The 21,790-nt window shown below is 37.3% G+C and overlaps 1 protein-coding gene and 2 long non-coding RNA genes across 3 annotated transcripts in view; 2 read left to right on the top strand and 1 right to left on the bottom strand.

Annotated features, from left to right (window-relative positions):
- The window catches only part of LOC124169296 (scavenger receptor class B member 1-like), a 64,271-nt gene that overhangs the window by 13,977 nt on the left and 28,504 nt on the right, over positions 1–21,790 (top strand). The gene's annotated exons all lie outside the window — the stretch shown is intronic.
- On the bottom strand, positions 11,875–13,504 carry LOC124169298. Its single transcript, XR_006867080.1, has 2 exons — positions 13,324–13,504; positions 11,875–13,207 (listed from the first exon to the last, which is right to left on the bottom strand). It is a non-coding gene; the product is annotated as an uncharacterized LOC124169298 (long non-coding RNA).
- Positions 19,605–21,204, top strand: LOC124169297. Its single transcript, XR_006867079.1, has 2 exons — positions 19,605–20,666; positions 21,096–21,204. It is a non-coding gene; the product is annotated as an uncharacterized LOC124169297 (long non-coding RNA).

Raw genomic sequence — 21,790 nt, 5'->3', positions numbered from 1 at the left:
TTAAAGAGAGGAGCCATCAAGCTAATTTTTGATTAAATGCTCTATGTGATTTTATTGTGTGTACAACCACAGCTCTAGACGTAGATTAATTTACAGTATATTCGCCGAGTACAATGATGATGGCATCGCAGACTACCAGCCCATTTCTATCGTAGCATGTACCGAGAGATTTGCACGCAATTCTCATGAATTGCAGAGAACGTTTGCCATTTCAATATTAGATACGCAAAAGCCTCGTCTCGGAGTTCGTCGCACAGAGTCAGGGACCTCCCTCGCTCTCTCTCTCCGTCTCCGCATAATGGCGTTTTTGTCCTTCCTCCGAATCTTGTTTTGAATCGGAGGCGTCCGCGGTAAGCGCCAAACTATCGCTCGAGGTCACGGGGTCACTGTGTTTACTATCAAGGTCAGCAATTCATCGAAAGGACCTCCTCGAAATTCGGTAAATAATCACTCAAATAGTAAATAGCTCGAAGGACCGGTTTCATCGTGTATGGTAGACGCTGACCCCAAGATGGTACAGGCTTTAAACTTTAGCCAGAGGTAGTTGAAAGTTTTGGTTAGTTTTTGTATAAGGCCAGGCTTAAAGATAGCCAGAACTTTCAACTACCTCCAGGTAAGTGGAAAGTTTTATCATCTTAGGGTGCGCCCATTCATTATGTGAGGTGGCTTTGGCGTTTTTGTGGCATCGTGAGATTAGACTCGACCATCTCCCTCTAATCTCCCTAACCTCCCTGAAGTTGTTCAAAATGCGTATTTTCAGTGTAAATACAATAATATAGTGTAATCTTCGTTCAATTGTATTAGGCCCAACTATGTGGAAGTTAATACTCGAAAATGAAAAGGAGGTCTCTCATTTTCTAGTATAATCTTCATTACGACGAGTTCATTAAATAAAAACAATTTGTTCGATTGAAATTGAATAATTTGAAGCCATGTCACATTTATTGTTGATGAAGTTAAAAATTGAAACGTAATGTAAATGCTATGCTTTCAATGTGCCACCATATAGGATAAATGGAACTTTCTAACAAACTATATGGCTTAGAACGACCAAGTTGAGTATGCTAATAAAAGGCGATCTATACATTTAAAAAAAATTGCGAGGAGTTAGCATGAGTTAACAGAGTCTGGGGTTCGAATTAAAAATACTAACGGGATGTATAGTTATTCTAAGAGAAAAACAAGTGCGCAAGTTTTCTGCTCATTTGTTTAAGAATAATAGTGAATCATGGGGAAAAAATGTCTCTGATCGACCGCACCATTTTTCGGTCATCAATTCAAATTTTGATGTAAAAATCACGCTTTTGCATCCAAGCATTGTAAGTGCAATAACATAGAGAGCAGGAAATATTATTTTTTTTGATAAATTTTTGTTTAACTATGTCATAATATATTTTTTAAGCTAAATGCAATATTATCACGCTTTCCATCGTCTAAGCAAGTTTCTTAGATGAGAAGACCACTTATTTATTTTAAAAAATCGCTTTTTAAACGTAAAACATGCTAAAAAAACAGAAATATTATTTTCTGAAATTAAAAACAAGAATCTTTCCACATTCGTCATTGATTTTGCAAATTTCATTTGATATTAAGACCAATGAATGTTATAGATTTCCTTAGGACGTAATATTTATCAGATTGAAAGGGACATTAACCTTGGAGTATAACAGCATTCGCTTTAGACTCCGTTTTGCAATACGAGCAACTGCGGAAGGTCATGCAGAGTTCTCGGTTGGATCACGGCTCGAACATGCGGGACAGAGTCCAGTCGGCGATATCTCGAATCGGATCGAATAATGAATTGGCAACAAGTAAATCGATTTTTAAAGCATTCAAATTAGTCTGGGTCGGTCGAAGTCTTCCAACTAAAGGAGACCAGATTGATGCCGCTCCATCCCTTCCCGAGGAATATTGGTTTATGTTTCCACTGTGAAAGAGTATTTTAATTGGTTTAAAAATGTCCACAGCGTGGAGATGTGTGCTGAGCAATTACTTTATAACCAATATTTACGAATGAGTGCATATTAGCAAACGTGAATAATGCCACACGAAAACTATGCCAAGGGTAGTTGCCTTCATCGAAAAAAAAACGGAAGGCATTGATTGGGAGTGGTTACCCACCATTCGTGTATTCATAATATACAAATTATTTGGTTTTAGAAATCCCAGTTTAGACGACTAGCAATGGTCAATTTTAACCTCATTTGAAAAAGGCCAGATTGGCGCCCATGCGATGCCACTACACGAGACGTCACAGGGACATAGTTTCTATAAGAGTAGGTAGGAGTTTTACATCGTCTGAGATTGCCAATGCATGCATGAGGCACAGAGCTCAGGTAAACATCTCTTAATAATCACCTATTAAAATTGCCTATAGTCGGAAAGTTTTCTTCGTTTGATAAGGTATTGATAACTCTTATTTAAGCCAAGCGCTACCTGCTAGCAGGGTACTCTGCTACCTGCATCGCAGCGGCGCACATATCCTCGCCCCAAGGTCACCTCACACGATGGCAGCGGGAACCAGAATGACGTCACACGGGCTTTTTCCAGCATTCATAGTTAGCCGTCGCGTTTTCGCGCTCTTGAAAATTTTCACTTTTCATTTAATCGCGAAAAATAGGTATCGTCATTTAAAAATCTAAAAGCGTAAAATGCGTACTCCAGGAGTAATAATAGGAAACCACCCTATTTGATGGTTCACATCAACACGAAAGTCAATTTCTGTTGAAAACCCTGGTTATAGCTTATGTCTCCGTGAAATTCGTATCAATCACACCGTCATCGTCGTTAGTGGCAACCTAGGTAAATCCATTTAAATGCGGAGGTGACAAGATGTCTTAGAGGCCGACCAGAGAACCTTCTTTATTAATGTCCGTGCTTATAATATAACCATTTGACATGTTTTACCGGGGAAAACATACATGTTGAATGAAGACTTAACCAGTGAACTTAATACAATACAAAAGAAAGCTGCGAGACACGACGAAAACTGCTACGGGCGAACAAAAAGCTTTTACGCGAGTGGGAGCAGCTGGAGACTCGGAGGTTGCGCGCTAGTCTTAGACGGTAGGGATGTGCGAATATCACTTTTTCATCTCCAGTCGAGTACCGCGATTTCTGGTCCGAGCAATACAACAATACATTCTCTCCATTATCCTTTTTCCAAAACCCTTGCATATAATTTCTTTTCTGAATCCTTAGTCTGATGTAAAAAGGAGATGATTATGAGGAACGTTGATGGTAGTTGTGTCCAAATCGGAACAAACCGGCATTTCCCGCCAAGACCATGAAGTTACAAGTTGACCTTTTTCCCTACTAAAGACGAAATATACGTGTGGACGTTTCTTGACCCGGGAAACGAAAGCCGTATATATTCTTCGAAGATTTTCTTACACAAGCGAACGAATGCCGAAAATATATGTTTCCTAGCTTTCATGACGATCGAGGGTGAAGGACGTCTTTTTTTCCGGACTGCGGGGTTTAAAGTTTACCCTCGAAATCCGGAAGCAGGCACCCTGAACCATCGCCTTTTATTAACCCTCTTAGCGGTAAGGGGCCGCGGTCATGCAATTGTTTATCCAGTCACGTTTCGAAATAAATATTTGTTCTTTTCTCGAGAAATATAAACTAAGAATTGAATTCTTTTTCTTTTGAGCAGCGTTTACAATATTTTAACTAAATTCTACGATAAATATTAACTTATATATTGAGTTCTGTATAAACATCAACATGGAAATTGTTGCTGCATTAAATGCGTTAATATTGACCTTAGAACTTCGTTTAAAATTTGACAATGCTCAGAATAAAATGATGAATTCAATCCAAAGTCTGCAATTTACGTGCAAGCAACAATTATTATCCATGTGCCGAATACATATAAGCAAATCCGTAAGTTGACCGCGAACCAGTGCCGCAGGTATGGTCGTAAACCCAGAAAGGAGGGAGCACAACTACCCTCGGAGTCCGAGATAATGCGGAGTCCTCGCTGGGAGGGGTCGAAAAAGTTTGGAGCTGAAAGCGTGTGATTACCCGTGGGACCTTTCTTAACGAATGTCCTCCAAATATGCTCCGTACCACGAGAAAGAAGTCTCTCGGGGCTCACAATCAGTACCAGTGGCGCAGCGAGGGGGGGGGGGTTTGGGGGATAAACTCCCCCCCCCAGATCTCAGAGAATTTTTAAGTTTAATCCATTTTACTTAATGGATTAGTATTACTTATAGAATGGTGTTAGGATTAATCAAACATCTCTCATAAAGCAGTAAAACCAGTCATTTTGAACCATTAATCTTAAAATTTTCTGGAGGACGACCCCCGCAACCCCCACTTACCCTAGCGGGTATGCAATACCCCTCACCCCAAATTAGTTGCACCTAAAACCCCCCCTAGCCTCAATTCTTAGCTCTTAATTCAGTACAGCAGTCATGCTAAGACGAAAACTCCGCCGTCTCGAAAGGGTTAAATACATATTCTTCCTCTTTAAGAAATCTTAACAATTTACCTATTCTCTCGGCTTTTGAATAAAGAAAGTAGGATAGGGTATAAAAGTATCGGATAAGTAAGTATGAGTGATCCACTCGGATTACTCCGAATACGCCGCCAGGTCGGAAGACGGCAAGGTCCTTAACCCTTTATAACCCAATGTTGCTTCTAAGCAACATCAAAAATGTTTAAACTTTCAGCTCTACTTAGGAAGTATCTACACCCATTATTTTGTAGAGTAAATTTTAATGACGAAATATTTAGCTTGAGTGTTAAATTTTCGAGTTTTCAAAATGAAAAATCTTAAAAACTGATTTGTCCCATAATCAGCTCTGGGTTAGAAAGTGTTTAAATATAAGGTTGTCTCACTCACGAAACGGGCTCCCATTAGCTTAACGACACCTACGACCATCAGACCCACGCTCCTTGAATTTCCATGGGTCGTTGCTCACTTGGCTTAGGGTATACGGCTCATTATACATGAAAATGTTCGATTTTTGAAAATTTAAATGTTCTTTCATTCATAGCTTGTAACAAATAAGTTTTCTGACTTCAAGTTTTGCGTGCGTTTAAGAAAACAAGTCGTCTATCCACTCGTCTAAATAAACTCGTCCAAAATATCAACCAATGGAGGGTTATAGAAATAAATGGTGCACTGCTTTAGTTCACATAATAAAATTTAATGATGCATAACGATACGTACTTGCGGTAGGTATATATAGATTGGTTGTAGACAGACGCAAAAAAGGGTCATGTGATTTAGATTGTTCCAGAGGGATCGTGATGCGGATATGTCGACGATTAGCCAATATTAATGTTGAAGCATTGAAAAAAGCAAATAAAATGATCGTAAGGAATCAAAGACTAAGTGACGACTTAACTAAACGCACTTGAGCCCCCTCAAAATTCGTTATGGGTGTGAGGATAAAATGTATCAGGCTTGTCGATTTTCCCCGTAGTGTCCAGGTATCGAGATTCGAGTTATCAAGGTTTGAATGTTGATCATATGGCTCTTATAAAATGCTCAAAAACCTTAAAACTTACCACTTATAAAATTTCCCGGGGCAAGATCCCCGATTTGGGCCCCCCCTAATATTTTTTGTAAGACAGCATACCTGATGTCAACTCCCTTTTGAACCTTGGATTTAGTACTATTTATGTTTCAATTTCATCTAAAACAAATAACGTCAATGATGAAATTGAATTTCATATTCAAGGATAAAGGGTAGGCAAGATATGAGACTATTTTCCAGAGTCACATCTCTAATGCTTAGCATTCTACTGTATTACGATCATGGAGATATTGAATTTACTTTTTGACGAAACATTTACATAAAGGATACTATTCGCCACATATCTGACAGCTTAAACATAGAGCCTTAGTGTTTTGGCTTCTCAAAGAAAATGTTAGCGTCAACTTAGAAGTTCTAATATGCATTGAATATATCTTAAAAAACCATGACCAAACGAGGAAAATACTGAACAATCAGAGGTCAATATTGCCAGTTATTTCATTGGTTGCAGTGGCACAGCGAGGGGGGGGGGCTTTGGAGGATAAAACTGCCCTCCCGAGCTCACAGAAATTTTTAAGTTAAATCTATTTTTCCTAATTGGATTAATATTGCTCATAGAAAAGTGTGAGGATTAATAAAATATCCCTCAGAAGGCCGTAAAAATCACCATTTTGAACCATTTATCTTAATTTTCTTCCAGCGGAAGGCCTCCGCACCTCCCGCTAACCCCGGTGGGTATGCAATACCCCAAGCCTCCCAGTATTAGTTGCACCTGAAACCCCCCAAGCCTTAATTCCTAGCTGCGCCCCTGACAAGGGTAGCTTTGTTGTTTCAGTCATTGATTGTACCTTAAACCACTTACAATCTATCAAATTTAACATAACGACAAAAACCACCAACACATTTACGCTAAATACACCCATGTCTCGTATAGCGCAATTTCGATTAGCGCAATTTCGATATAGCGCAAATTCGTTCCTCGGGGAAACATTGCAACGCAGTGTAGCCTAATCAAAAATCTTAAACGCTCTCGTGATAAAACGTGAACTTGCGCTAAGTACACACGGAATTTCTATCAATTTACGCATATTAATATTATTTCTTGCCTCAAATCTTCTTTTTTGTTTATATATTAATCGAAATTCATTGCTGCGCAATTGCCAAAAGTATTACTCGTCATTGGGTCTAGATAGCCGGCCTACCGAAGATTTATCTCGTCTCCTTAACAGAATGACAATAAATAATTTAGATCGTTAATTAAGCGTGGGGCTAGTGGAAAAGAGTTTTTTTTTTCAGCAATACGGTTTGAGACGTATTTTTGCCGTCGTAGGTTACCGGGCGATTGCCTTCCAGGTAGAGAGTCTACGCTAAAGCCTTCAAGGTCATCGGTATTCACGGGGGAGAAATGGAGCGGTGACCGAGTTGCGCATGAATAGCATCAACACATAAAAGGGTCCGCTATAGTGTCTCAAACACAATGGCTTCGTTCCCTCCCCGCAGTCATAGCCCTTCTGCGTCTCAGGAATACAGTTCAGCAGAAGAAGGTGATTTAGATAGAGCCATACAGGGTAAAAACCAAGAGAATATGGCAAAAAATAGGAATGCGTGTAGAAAAATCAAGAATTTATCAAGAAAAACCATTAACCTAGAAGAGGACTTGATAGAGGTCAATTGCTTTGAAAATGGAGAGCGTCAAAGCGATATTGCGCGGAAGTTTAAACTCACGATGCCTTATTCTGAATAAAGACGAAGCTAAAATATCAGTGACCTCAGCCGCACCAACTTCAACCAAGCGGTCTACACATACGGAAAGTTCATGGTGAATCAGTACAAAAAGACGAGAGTGGTAATCGCTCCGAGACATTAAGTGAAAGCTCCGGTTGGTTCCAGAATTTAAACGGCAAGCAGGTATTTTCAGTGCGGCGATATCAGGTGAATCTGCAAGTGTTGATAGCGCAGCCACCACAACATTTTCTGATGAACTCCAAGCTGTTATTGAAAGTGGCTCCTTTCCCCCTCAACTAGTTTTAAGTGTTGATGAGACGATATTCTTTTGGAAAAGAATGCATTCTCGTTCATTCATTTTCAGGGAAGGAAAACCTGGGTCAGGTTTCAAGGCATTTAAAGACTGTTTCACGTAGCTGCTAATGACTCGGAGGACTTCAAATTAAAATGATTTATCATTCATAAACTCCGCTAGCTATGAAATGGCATTTAAAGTAGCATTTTCCTGTCATTTCGATGAGCGACAAAAGGGCCTGGGTGACACAATAGTTGTTTTTAGACTAGTTTGAAAAATCATCAACTGCCGGCAACGCATTACGATCCCCTGAGATAGCAGATGTTAGCCCACCCGCACGACAGGACGGAATTTCGAAAGCACGTAAGAATTTTTTTTAACGTGAATAAAAGTCTTTGAATGCGTGAATGCTATCTTTAAAGATGTTTTAAACTATAAATATTTATAGAAATAATGTTTTCTAAGGCTTTTTATGGGAATATAGATGTTTTAGAGGAAATTCAATACCCACCCCTATGAAAAAATTGTATAAAACCGTATAAAATTTCTATACAGTTTATACAGGTTGTATACAATTTGTATACATTGTATACAAATTGTATAAACTGTATTAATTCACATGCTGTATACAGCATATACAATTTGTATAGAATGTATACAATTTGTATACAATGTATACAATTTGTACACAATATATACAATTTGTATAATAGTAATTCAAAGTAGGCCTCAAAAACTGAAGTCCAAAAATCAACTTAGTAGGGGACCAAAATAATGTTCCAAATTCAAGAGTTCAATTGCTTCTAAAGATCATGAAACGCGTTTTAAACAAGATTCTCGGAGATGCATCAACGCTAGTCATTCAATGCCACTTGGAAAATTTTCAACCGAGGCGTCAAAATTTTAAGTCCAAAAATCAACTTCGTAGGGGACCAAAATAATGTTCCTAATTCAAGAGTTCAATTGCTTCTAAAGATCATGAAACGCGTTTTAAACAAGATTCTTGGAGACCCATCAATGTTAGCCATTCAATGCCACTTGGAAAATTTTCAACCGAGGCGTCAAAATTTTAAGTCCAAAAATCAACTTAGTAGGGGACCAAAATAATGTTCCAAATTCAAGAGTTCAATTGCTTCTAAAGATCATGAAACGCGTTTTAAACAAGATTCTTGGAGACCCATCAATGTTAGCCATTCAATGCCACTTGGAAAATTTTCAACCGAGGCGTCAAAATTTTAAGTCCAAAAATCAACTTCGTAGGGGACCAAAATAATGTTCCTAATTCAAGAGTTCAATTGCTTCTAAAGATCATGAAACGCGTTTTAAACAAGATTCTTGGAGACCCATCAATGTTAGCCATTCAATGCCACTTGGAAAATTTTCAACCGAGGCGTCAAAATTTTAAGTCCAAAAATCAACTTAGTAGGGGACCAAAATAATGTTCCAAATTCAAGAGTTCAATTGCTTCTAAAGATCATGAAACGCGTTTTAAACAAGATTCTTGGAGACCCATCAATGTTAGCCATTCAATGCCACTTGGAAAATTTTCAACCGAGGCGACACAAATTGAAGTCCAAAAATCAACTTAGTAGGGGACCAAAATAATGTTCCAAATTCAAGAGTTCAATTGCTTCTAAAGATCATGAAACGCATTTTAAACAAGATTCTCGGAGATGCATCAACGCTAGTCATTCAATGCCACTTGGAAAATTTTCCATACCCATAGCCTCCATAGTGTCCCCTTGTCACGTTTGTAGGAAGCGGTACGAAGGTTTTACACAGTACACTGGCAAATTCATATGCAGCGATAAAATTGTATCACATACGCCCAAATTTCCTAAAAACTCGTGATTTAATATATGACACAGTAGTCATTTTGTTTCTGGATACTCTGGATAAAAAAAAATCATATCCGTTGTGGGACTATTTTCTTTTGCGGATGGGGCCATAGCCACCGAGAAAGAGAGCCCGCGGAAGGATCGCCCAGGATCGCCGTTGGAGATTACGTGGTTTATGTTATGTATCACGTGTATCACCATATTCCTTGGATTTTTGTGGTTAAGTTGGTGAAAATTAGAGTTTTTGTGAATAGTGAAGTTTCCGTTATTCTTTAATTTCATTCGGTGGGCTTCAGAAACTTGTTTGTGAGGCATTTTTGTTAAATATGCCTTTCTCGTGTGTGGTGCCGGTATGCGAAGGAAACACCCAAAGTTCAAGTTTTTACCTTTCCTATAGATCTTCATGGATTGAAGAAGAAGTGTATTTTGGCGATAAGAAGAGACAATTTCACCCCTACGGAAAACATTAAGGTATGTACCCTTTCTCCCTGAAATTCTTTGGACGTAATTTCTAGTTAAAAGTGGCTTCATGATGTTGATGTACAGGACTGAAAGTGGTGATTTAAAATATTGTAGCAGCAATTCATTTGGAAATTCTTGCATTTTAGTTGTGTTCGTTGTATTCGGATCTGTCGTGCAACAATTGCTCTATGAAAAATGTTCTTAATTATAATATATGCATTACTAGTATATTTTATAACTTTCATTTATAAATATATGTCTTAATATTTTTACTTAAAATCTTTTCTTTTTTAAGAAGAAGAAAAATCCAAAGAAAAGTTTCTAAAATGTTTACGGCCTAAAATGGACAGGTTTCCTAATTTTGAAACCTTAAGAATGTTAAACACGAGACTAATAAGACTGTAGTTTCCTGTCTTATGTAATCTGCTTGATACCTACAAGAGACAATTTCTTGCTACAATGAAATTTTTATATACTTCATTACTACAGTAGCAGTGCAGGAGAGCATGTCAGTCCCTGAAAAAGATGTGGAGGTGGCTATCAGAAACTCACTAAGGCACGCCAAGTGACAGCAACAACACGGTTGCAGGGGGAGAAGAAAATTAAGTGCATAAGACTTATGTAGTTTCTTGTGTTGTATTATTTCACCAAAGAAGCCCAATAAATATTGTGTATGGAATTGAAGCCTAATTTATTTAAATTATTGTCTGGGCCTATTATTTAGATACTAGTATCGAACGAAATTCAGTCCTAACCTGAACGTGTCTTAAAGGTGTCCGTGTGCTGTGTGGGAAGTACTTTGTAGACGTTTATTTTTTTATGAGTAAGTGATGTTTTACTTTGAATTAATTACATGCTATTCTTAATTTCCACTGCTTAACTTGAGAATCCCCTATTTATCATTTAAAAATCTGGTATTGAATGGTTGGTTAGTTTTCAGTTTAACAATGTTTAAAGGATTATAATGTTATATTTTGGACAGCATTCACTCCATTTTTATCTATGCCTTTGTATGCATGTGGGTTCCTAGAGGAAGTGTGGTAAGGGAAATGGTCTGTTGGAATAATTTTTATGAGTGTTTCTTTATGACCTGAGATGAAATGAGGAAGAAAATGGGTAGTATTACTCCACCTATTTTGGATGAGGTATTCCTAGGTCTTCTTTCATACAGTTCGTTTACAATTCTTATTCAGCCCATATACAGCCCATGTACAATTCTTATGCTGCCCATGTTTAATTCTTATACAGCCCATGTACAATTCTATTACAGCGTGTATGTAATTTGTGTAAAAATGCATATTTTTATACAAATTGTATATGTACACTCATTTTTGTTTATAACTTGTATACAGACTGTATAACATCTGTATAGAGATTTTATACAATTTTATACAGGTTTTATACAATTTTTTCATAGGGTAGGTCTTCTTTCACACAATCCGTATGCAATTCTTATTCAGCCCGTATAAAATTGTATACAACCCATATACAATTCTTGTACAGCCTGTATATAATTTGTATAAAAATGTATATTTTTATACAAATTGTATACACTCATTTTTGTATATAACGTAGGATAAGATAGGGATGCGTTCCTGGTAGCATAGGTCTTGCAAGACCTATGCTACCAGGAACGCATCCCTATCTTCCCTATGTTAAAACGCTCTCGTATAACGCAAATTCGTATAGCGCAAAGACCCCAAGGAACGCATCCCTTGCGCTATACGAGACATGGGTGTAACAACTTATGAATGCCCACATAACAAAAGAGTGAGCTTATCTCTAAAATTAAGTAGTTTGCAACGAGTTAGCTCAAGATAAATAAACATCATTTACGGATAATACTCCGTATTTGGCTTTCAGCAAACTCTACTGGAGAACTTTGATGCAATAGGAGCTTTCAATAGTAGTTAATGACAAATAGTTCCATGAACCCACCTCATTTTGCACCCTAACACTAACAATGCCATGCCCACCTTTTTTTATCTGATATCACTGCTAATTCCAGATTGATCCACTAAGTGCCCAAGGTATATACATTCCTGAAAATAAGAGTCAATGAAACAATTGATACATAAAATGTATTTAAATGAAGAATTTTTTCATCTTTTAACAAATTTTTTTTTATGCGAGACATCTAATTGATTAAAATACTTCATCCTAATGAAAACCCCCTGCCTTACAAATGTTTTAATGACAATCTTGTCCAATTCTGAACGCTTGCTCAAAGTCTCTGTTATAGTTTTTATCAGTCTCCTACCTGGTGGCAAGCCCCCATTGGTTATTACATTAAACATGCACCCTAACTTCTCTAGTGCGGAGAAGAAGGCTTCTGATGGCAGCATATATGGCAAATATGGAGTTAGTCATATTTTGCAGTCAAAATATGACTAACTCCATATTTGTTTGCATCTTTTAAAAGCAAGCGGAGATAAGTAATTGACATAATGATACCCTTTTGAAAAACCTGTAAGGAACCTTTTCCCTGAAAATCTCATACTAAAAATGGTATCATACACCCTGGAGAGCAGTTCATTTTGCTCCACAATGTATTTCCCATAGGCAGCCTTAAAGGGAACAATGTTAATTGGAACATAGGAGTTCGTCAGATCATACCAACTGTTCATTAATTTGACAAAATATACAGTCTTCTGCCAGCTTAGCATTTCCATGAGGCTGGTATCGCCTAATGGCAGTAGCTGTGGTGTGTGACTGGAGCTCAGCTGCCAGCCTCACTTTCTGCCTCTGGATTCCTGAGAAGCACACATATGTAGTTCACTGTTAATTGGTGGCAAACAGTAAGTTCAGAATTATGTAGTCATTTCCACCAAACTTACAAGAGGGTCTCTCCTTATTAATAGGTCTTCAATATCAAACCCTCAGTCCAGAAGCCAATTTCTAGTCAGTTTCAGGAGATGAGGAGCATCTAAGAAAAAGTAAATATTCATTCCCATCTCAGGATGAGGAAATGAGTGGTTCATTAAATTGTTATTCACAAATACCAACCCTAACTCCTTCCATACACCTTGGTTGCCACTTCCACAGTCACTGACACATGCCACTACTAGGTATCCAGCATGATGTAAGTGGCTTATGACAGTATATAGGAGCTGTTTACACATTTTTTGTAGAAGCCAACAAACACTGGCTGCTTCAATGGAGCACAGAGCCCATGGACCATCATCACCTCCATCTGACTGTGCCTCCTACGACTTCATCATGGTGGCTGTCGTACTCGAATTTGCTGCAGATCTTCATTTCGTCAAATTGCGGCACGGCTAGTCTGTCTCGCTCCTCTAAATCTTTGGCTGTGACTGCCATTGCATTCAAGACATCCTCCAGAAGGCCATTCCTCATGTCAATGTACGCTGCCCATCGCTGAAAACTTGACAAACCTAAGAATATAATGAAAAGATTTTCCTTAATTGACAATACATTGGATAGCATAATTGAGATCAAAGGCATATTTCCATAAAGACGTATTCCTTGAGAGAAAAAAAAATAGTCTTACCTGGTACAGGATAATGAAGTTTTTGTTTCAGAAACAAGTAAGCCCTTTTAATTAATAAATATCTGAGTGCAAAGGCCACACTAATTTCTTTGGTTGTCCATTTCACTTGAGATCTCTTTTTCAAAATCAAATTTATTTCATTGGGAGTAATAGTATTTCCCAAGTCTCCTGCACTTTATTATCTAGGATTCTCTGTCCATATTTGTCCATTTACTTATTTCATTTCTCAGGGAGAGCACAGTTTCTTTTAGTTGCTTAATTTCCCTCTGATACTCCAAATTTTGTTCCAGGCATTTTTCATAAAGTTTTTGATAATCAATAATATCATTAGGTTTCTCTGAGCCTTTACATTTCTCTTCAGTGATATCATTTTTACTCCCTTCTTTCAGGGAAACCTTAATTATGTCATCGTGTTCCATTTTCTTTATTTTGTCCTGCATCCTTGATGTTCTAGCAGCACCAGATGATGATGGAGAACAGGATGATGGGAGATTAATCGAAGGAACTGCTTTCGATTTCAGCAGCCTCTTAGGAGGAGTTCTAAGAAGTTCAGCAGCTAGATCTCGCTCAAAATCCGAGGGGTCAAAATGTTCAGAACATATGTGGCATGAATCCGGGTTCCACTTCCCAGCCCTTTTGCACTTAATGACCCAAGTTTTTCGAAGTTCTGGGTCTTTAGGGAACCTACATACAAAAATAATTCAATTAGCAGGACATAGTGATTACAAAAAAAAGCAGTTACCAAAGCCTTATAACGCATGCAAGAAAGGAAAAACTACAAGGGTCTGACAACTAAGAATAAAGCTAATAAACATTTTTGTGAAACATATGTTACATTGACATAGGCAGATCTAGAGGGGGGGGGGGGATGGGGGCACGTGCCCCCCCCCCCAGACCCTTAAAAAATATGCAAGATTACGGATACGGCAAGATACGGTCCCATTATCATTGCATTGGTTTTGTATTACAAGGTATCCTTGTGCCCCCCCCCCCCCAGAACAAAATCCTGGATACGGCCTTGCTTTTGCCCCCCCCAGAAAAAATCCTGGATCTACCCCTGTACATTGATATATGCTATGGAGTGACACAGAGATAAATACAAGAGTATCTACGGGAAAGACAGCATTTAATATGAAGAGAGAGGTATTATGTTGCAGTGTGAACTTAGGGCTGGGGAAGAGAATGGTGAAATGCTGAGAAGGGCTGTGAAACATGGACCTTGGGAAGAAGATATAGAAAAAGGATAAATGCTTTTGAAATGTGGGTGTAGAGAAGGCTGGAGAGGGTGAAGAGGCTGGATAAAGCGAGGAAATTAGGAGGGCAGAAAACCAGCAGATGATGATGACGACATGTCACATTAATTTTCAACACAATACTTTTTCATTATATATCAATCAGGGATGGATCCAGGATTTTTATCGGATCCAGATTCGGACCGGATCCTTGATTTTCGGAGCCGGATCTTTCGGATCGGATATTTTCGGATCCAAATGCATTTTCAAAATCCTGACGCTGAGATTCCCCCGATGACTGTTCAATCTCTTGGGTAGAGCCGCACTATGTGCCAGTCCTATTTTGCCTTTTTATTTTCCATGGCTGAAATTCTCCTACGTAACCTCTGCGAGTGCTTTTAAACAAAATGGTTCATGAGCAGGACAAGAATCACATGCGACGGCGCATTCAAAGATAGAATCGGAACTCTTTCCACCCTTATATAACCCGCTGCATTCACTGAAGCTATAATTTAAAATTTCGGATCCAGATCCGATGTCTTCTGCGACTTTGGATCCAATGTATCCGATGATGGGCAATATCTGCGGATATTTAGATCCGAGGTATCCGATCTGACCATCCCTAATATCAGTACTGTACTCTGCAATTGGAGCATAATTTTACCTCACTCCCTGTAAGGTCACATAAAGGCCAATGCGACAAATAGTGCACAGATATTTAACAGTTTGCAAATATATTGGAAGGCATTTATCTTTGCTATGGGGAAGATTTGTTATGATTGAAAATCATATATTTATATATGTCATATTAATGTCATATATCATACGTCATCTTAATATACAAAGATCTCAGGCGTAGGAAAGAAATTGATAAATGGGTTACACATTTCATCATGAATGCGAACAATGACGAGGAAGAATTTGGTTCCATTCACTAATCATAAAAGAATGAAACCTACTTCAGCGTGTACAACTATTTTTAGCCAAATTAGAGAGAAATAGAGAGTATTTACTATATTCATGAACACGAAGGCTCTGTATGAAGTTTTCCAATGGTTCACATACATATTTCGGATGACCAATAAAGGAAATAAGTTATATGAATCGCAAAGATCTTAATAAATGGAAATAGGACCCACAAAAAGTATTATAAATGTTATTACCAACACAATTATATCAATGATACATTATTAAATATCTCAGATCTTACAGGATTGGAGATTACATGCATCATGAATGGATTTTCAGGCCGTATCCAGGATTTTGTTCTGGGGGGGCAGAAGGATACCTCGTAATACAAAATGAATGCAATGATAACGGGACCATATTAAAAATCTTGCATATTTTTTAAGACTCTGAGGGGGCATGTGCCCCCATGCCCCCCTCCCTAGATCCGCCAATGTGGATGTTTAAATAATAAATATCATACAGCAGAAAGAGAATTGGCCAATACAATGATAAAATTGAAATGACAGATAACTAGTTGAGGGGAATAGAATGCAATTATTTTATTAAGGTAACAGCTGTAGCTGTTATGAGCATTTGAGTCTGCATGTAAATGGTTGGAAATTGTTTTAGTGAAAGGTTATAACATGTTAAACCACTAAAATGTGTTCTTCAATAATTGTAAATATAACACAACCAAGCATTTCCTATTCCGAAGGCATAGAAAATCGAACACTACCTCAAACCCTGAATTGTTTTTAGGAGATTGGTAAATTCAGATATTGGTAAATTCAGATATTGGTTCATGTACTCAGAAAAATTTTATGCAATATTTTTATGTTAAATATACCATGTGTATAGTTTTTAACTCTATCACTGCATTTGTGCAACTTTAAGTGTATTACTTCCAACTCCCTGTGAGGTAACTAAAAGCCACTGAGACAATGCAGATATTCAATAGTTCTTAAAGGTAAGAAAATTACTTGGGCAAATGGAAGCATTATGTTGAACAGCAATCATGGAAATGATTGATCAAAAGTAAAAAAGCTAAACTTCACCAAGCACAAAAAGTTAAAATTTAAGGGAATTAAAAAGTTGACATACAAACTCAATTATAATTCTGAAAACATTTCTTCAAAAGCACAACAGAGCATTTTACATCCCCAAGGCATATAAAAAAATTAAAAATCCCTAAGGGTAAGATATAGTGCTTAATAAAACTTGTTTTTTCAGGTGTGACTTCGTGGAATTGACTAACATAGGGTAATGTAAAGAAAAAATGAAATTACCAATTTTTCTACATTTCATTACATAGTGCTTTAGCTCGTTGGCAACCAGAACACAGTAGATCAGAAACAAATACCTAATTCACCTCTTACCAATAGCTTATCTTTGAAATTTTAATGATCAGCAAAGTAATTACCAAGGGAGCATAAAATTGGAAGGAGTTCATTTTGCAAAAGCATCAGCACAACATGAGGAATTCTTGCTCAAATGCCAGAATTGAAAATATTTTCGTATTCCGTGCATAATCTCATTCACGAAATGGAAAAGCTGAATAGGTAACCTTGTTTCAAATGTTACTCTTCCAAAATAATCGAACCCTTGACTAGATGAAATACTATGATAACCTTTGAGATTAACTTTACTTGATTAACAACACAAGGTGTTAGTTGTGTAAATATCTCTAAAAAAAACAATGTGCGAACACCCCGTAAGTTAGTTCAGACAGTTAAGATTGAATCATATAACGTCACTGTAAATTAAACTGAGCATTATCTAAATGTAGGCCAATAAACTAAATGTTCATGACTTAAATGTTTTAACCTATGCTTGAGGCAAACTGAATGACTTATAATGGCGAAATAATACATAAAGTAGCATTTAAACATGAATAATAGAATTTTAGCGAATACATCTTCATACACACCTATGATATGAAACATCCATCCCAGATTTTCTTGTTTTCGTTAGGCTGTTTGTGCATGTTGCCACAGTACACCGGACCCCCGGCATTTTCTTCCTTTTTGTGCTATAGGAGTTTCGGGTGAACCGGAGTTGGAGCCCCTTGTTTGCCAATTGGTGAAAAACTTTCTTGGACTTATGACTTGTATCCGTAAGATACTTTACTCGGCACCTGTAGCATCCTTATTGTATGAAGAGATTTATTAAAAAATACTGATGAGTTGCAATAGCCGCAGACACACGTTAGGCAAGCCTGGGGGCCGATTGTTTAACTTTGCTACCTTTCGATCGTTAGAGATCCGCTCACTCTCGATTAAGTTCCCGGTATTCGTACGTGCTGTAGGTGCGAGTGTATGGACGTTCGTCAACAAGCAATATGTTGTCTTCTTGTTTACTTGGAATTGGGAATACGTTTCGCGATTGTTTTCCGTGTGCGCATGCGCAGTAAGGCTGAGAGTGGCTGTGTTTGTTTTGAAAAGCAAAACTGTGTTAACAATATTGGTTTCAGAGACAATTGGCTAATTAGGATTATAATATTGAAAGAATATAACTTTGCGTAATCAAAATACGGAAATCTCTCCGAAAATGTATCAAAGCAAAAATATTTCACCGTATCTTCAAAATACACAATCGCTATTAGTATCTACTTTATTTCAGGAAAAGATTTATTTAAAATTAACAGTTGACTATGGTCTACTGTTTGTAGTTTTCATATATATTATATATATAGTTTTCACATTGCGTTTATTTGCATCAGTTTCTTCAATCTCTCGATCATAATTCGCTTAAGTCATGCGATTCAATTCAATGGATACGTCTTCATCCGTCTATGATCGGTGTTGATTGGTTGAACGGTTTCAATCCCTTGATTCGTAGATTCAATCAGGTATTTTCAGTCGATCCGGTGGTCATCAATGAAAATGATTGAATCAGTTGATGGAATCACGCAAGGGACTTGAATCATGAAGATCGAATCTTTGAACAGAACGACTTTACCCTTCTCTAGTCGTCAGTGCGACAAGGGATAAGCTGTAGGTACATGCGCAGTGCTGACTGAGACCAGAACTAAATAGTCATTATGTCAGTGAGTTTCGTGCATTAAAGGCTAGATACTATTGTAAAACAACCCTTTGATAAAAAATGCAGCTTTTTCGACCTTAGTCATGCAATCCTGAGCTTCCCAGGTAAAAATAATTGGTCTGTAACTAATCTGGATCTGGTCTGTAACTGGTCTGAAAGGCTAAATTTTGTTCTGTATCTGGTCTGTAACAGAACTGGACTGGTCTGGATTTCAGAGAGGCAAAGGAAAATGGTCTGTAACTAGTCTGGAATTCTGGTCTGTAACTGTGCTGTAATATTCGATGGTGTGTAACTGATCTGGATCAACTGTCTGTAACTGTACTGTAATTTTCGATGGTCTGCATCTAGTCTGGATCTATTCTGTAACTATGCTGAAATATTCTATGAGTTTCAACTGGTCTGGAACTATTCTGGAAGAATTCCAAGTGAGTCAACTGGTCTGGATTCTAATGTGACATGAGATCTGATATTTATTCGGTCATCTGTAATTGCTCTTAAATTTATTTGTAACAGTGAAATTATTATAATGTATATCAGGCATTGATACTTAATGGAATTAGGAATCCTGGGCTATGGATTGGTCAATTTTTAATGTCCATTAATTTTTTTTCAAGAAGGGTTACAATTTTATATTTGTTATTTCATAGATGAATTTCACATGGGTTCAAAGGTACCTACCTACCCATGGGTAAGCCATGATTGTGGGCAGTGCACTGCCCACAATCATGGCTTGTGGAGAGTTGCGTTATTTGGATGGCATTAGAAAGGGCTGCATCATAAATTGAGACTAATATCAGAAGTACTTCAGATATTAGTCTCAATTTATGATGCAAAATTTATTTTTATGATTTTTTTAATGATTTAAATTTATGATACAAACTGCAAATTGAATATGCGAGGTAAAAATAAATATTACTTCTAAATGATTGCACAAGCAATGAAGGTTGAAATATCAAATAGGGTTTAGAAAGTAGATAGCAGTCAATAAAATAATTTGCAATGGTTTATTCTAATTCCATTGTATTTACCGATTTCAGGCAAAACTTTTTGCCTGCAACTTCCACTGTAATAAAAATGAACTCCTCCATGGTGGGTAGACATAGGGTAAATGAAGGGTAGTACCCTCCATGGTGTGTAGTTAACCCTCCATCAACCCAAGCTCTACATTCCAGGGAGCGTAAGGCAAGGGTAGCACTACCATGGAAGAAGGATTCTTCCTCACCAAACATCTACACTTATCTACATGTTGCATACTAACATACCTATCTTCTTTCAAAAAATTGCATTGAATTTCTGTAGGGAAGGGGTGCAGTTAATGAGCTGATTGTAAGAAAAATTTAATATCTTCCAGCTAGTAGTGCTTACACACTTCATTTGGGCTATGGAAGCATAAAATAATATACTCAAGTATCTATTTGCCCCCTCAAATGCAAATGGATCTCAATTCAGAACACCGTGTATAAAATGGTAATAAGGTGAACGCAGTGCATCATTTCAGTAACCCATTAAAATTAAAGCATTTGTTGAAGAGGAAAATATCTGAGAAGTCCCTCAGGTACCTTCGTGAAGGTACACCTCGCACCTATAAGAAGCAGGTGCAGCTGCTCCAGAGAAATTTAGTTCAGTAAAAGAATATAGTAACTGCGGTAAATACATATTTTGCGGATTAAAAATTTGAGTTACAATTTTTTCCCATTATATAACGTACTTATAACGTATTAAAAATCGTATTTTGAAACTTGCGCCAAAACAACCGGAGGCCATCTTCTATACCACGTGACCTAACAGCCACTGGAACACACTGGAATGTTTACACTCGTAGATACAGTAGTTTCCGACTTTGTGAATTAATCTGTGCCTAAAACCGTATTTTACAAGTAACTGTATGTTTAAGAACGTATGGACGAGGAAAATATAACGTTATTCAAAGTGAAAACTTCCTAAAAGGAATCAAAAAAATACTGTTTCATGCCAATTGCATACTACCACAATGAAATCAACGCCGGATAAAGTTTTTATTTACCGGGTTTGCGGAAAAAGTGGCTCCTTGCAGCACGTAGAGATTTAAAGAAGATGCCTTGGTCAGTATCAACCCATCTCTGCTGCGCTGACTTTTTTAATGTAAGTACATGGAGTATATTTTTACAATCGATGGTAAATCAACGAACTTGAGTATCAACAATTTTTTAGGACTAATGCAATTAATGAACTACTTCTTTCAACCCAATAGTTATATAAGATTATTTATTACTACGTTCTCACTGTGGTTACAATTTAGGTTGATCTTTGGCTTAACTTATATATTAAAAATACTATGCATTCAGATCGATTAAGTTGAAATATTTCAAATTACTGTTCTCGCGTTAGAAACCACATTGTTAGCTGTTTTTCATGGCATAAAAGCATTAGTCTCACTATAAATTCATTCGTGCATGAAGGGTTTTTCTTGAAATTGAATAACCATATTAGAGAATATGTGGAACAATTTTAAGTTACCTTAAGTACTTATTACTTAGCTGGTTATTAAATGTTACAATTCTCATTTTCCAGGATTGATGGCGATGGACACTAGACGTTTTCTCTACTACGATACATGTTAACTGTGTTACTAGTACTAGAGAATGTTTTGAGTACATCAATAAATGTTAAATTGCCTGTATAGATTTATTTTATTGCATAGAAAATCATCCACCTCCATACGAATCCAAAATTTCCTGTTGCAGGGGATATGTTATTGATGGTTGGTCAAAAGTCATATGCTAACATGTTTTATCAACTTAGAACTTAAATGGCAATTCACAGCTGAAATGCAGTTGTCATGTGTGAGCACAATGAATATCTTACGATCGGGTTGACATTTGTTAAATTCTGAATTCCATTTGCACTCATACTGGTATAATCTGGAGATACATCAACTCTGAGCTTTTTATTGTAATAAGAATACTTAACTTTCTTGCCCCTTACAGCTGAAGACATCCATAGAGATGTATCATCGCTTTTAAAAATTTACAATGTATTAAATTGATTATGTAAGAATGCCATTGTAACAATTGAAGATTACTGCCATCCAGTATGCCTTTATCTCCGTCATATTTGGCTGTTTGGGAAATGGCTTCAGTAGGCTTCTCAGATAAATTTGTTTAGGCTGTTCCCTTTTCCTTACTAGCTGAACTGAACCAGTCAGATCAATGAGATTGACTGATCTTATAGTTATCCTGAGTCTCAGGTTAAGTAGTATAAACCAA

This window comes from Ischnura elegans, chromosome 12 (genome assembly GCF_921293095.1).
Source record: "Ischnura elegans chromosome 12, ioIscEleg1.1, whole genome shotgun sequence".
NCBI classification, from domain to species: domain Eukaryota; kingdom Metazoa; phylum Arthropoda; class Insecta; order Odonata; family Coenagrionidae; genus Ischnura; species Ischnura elegans.
Note: the sequence above shows the minus strand (reverse complement) of the source record. Positions and strands in the feature narration are given on the sequence as shown.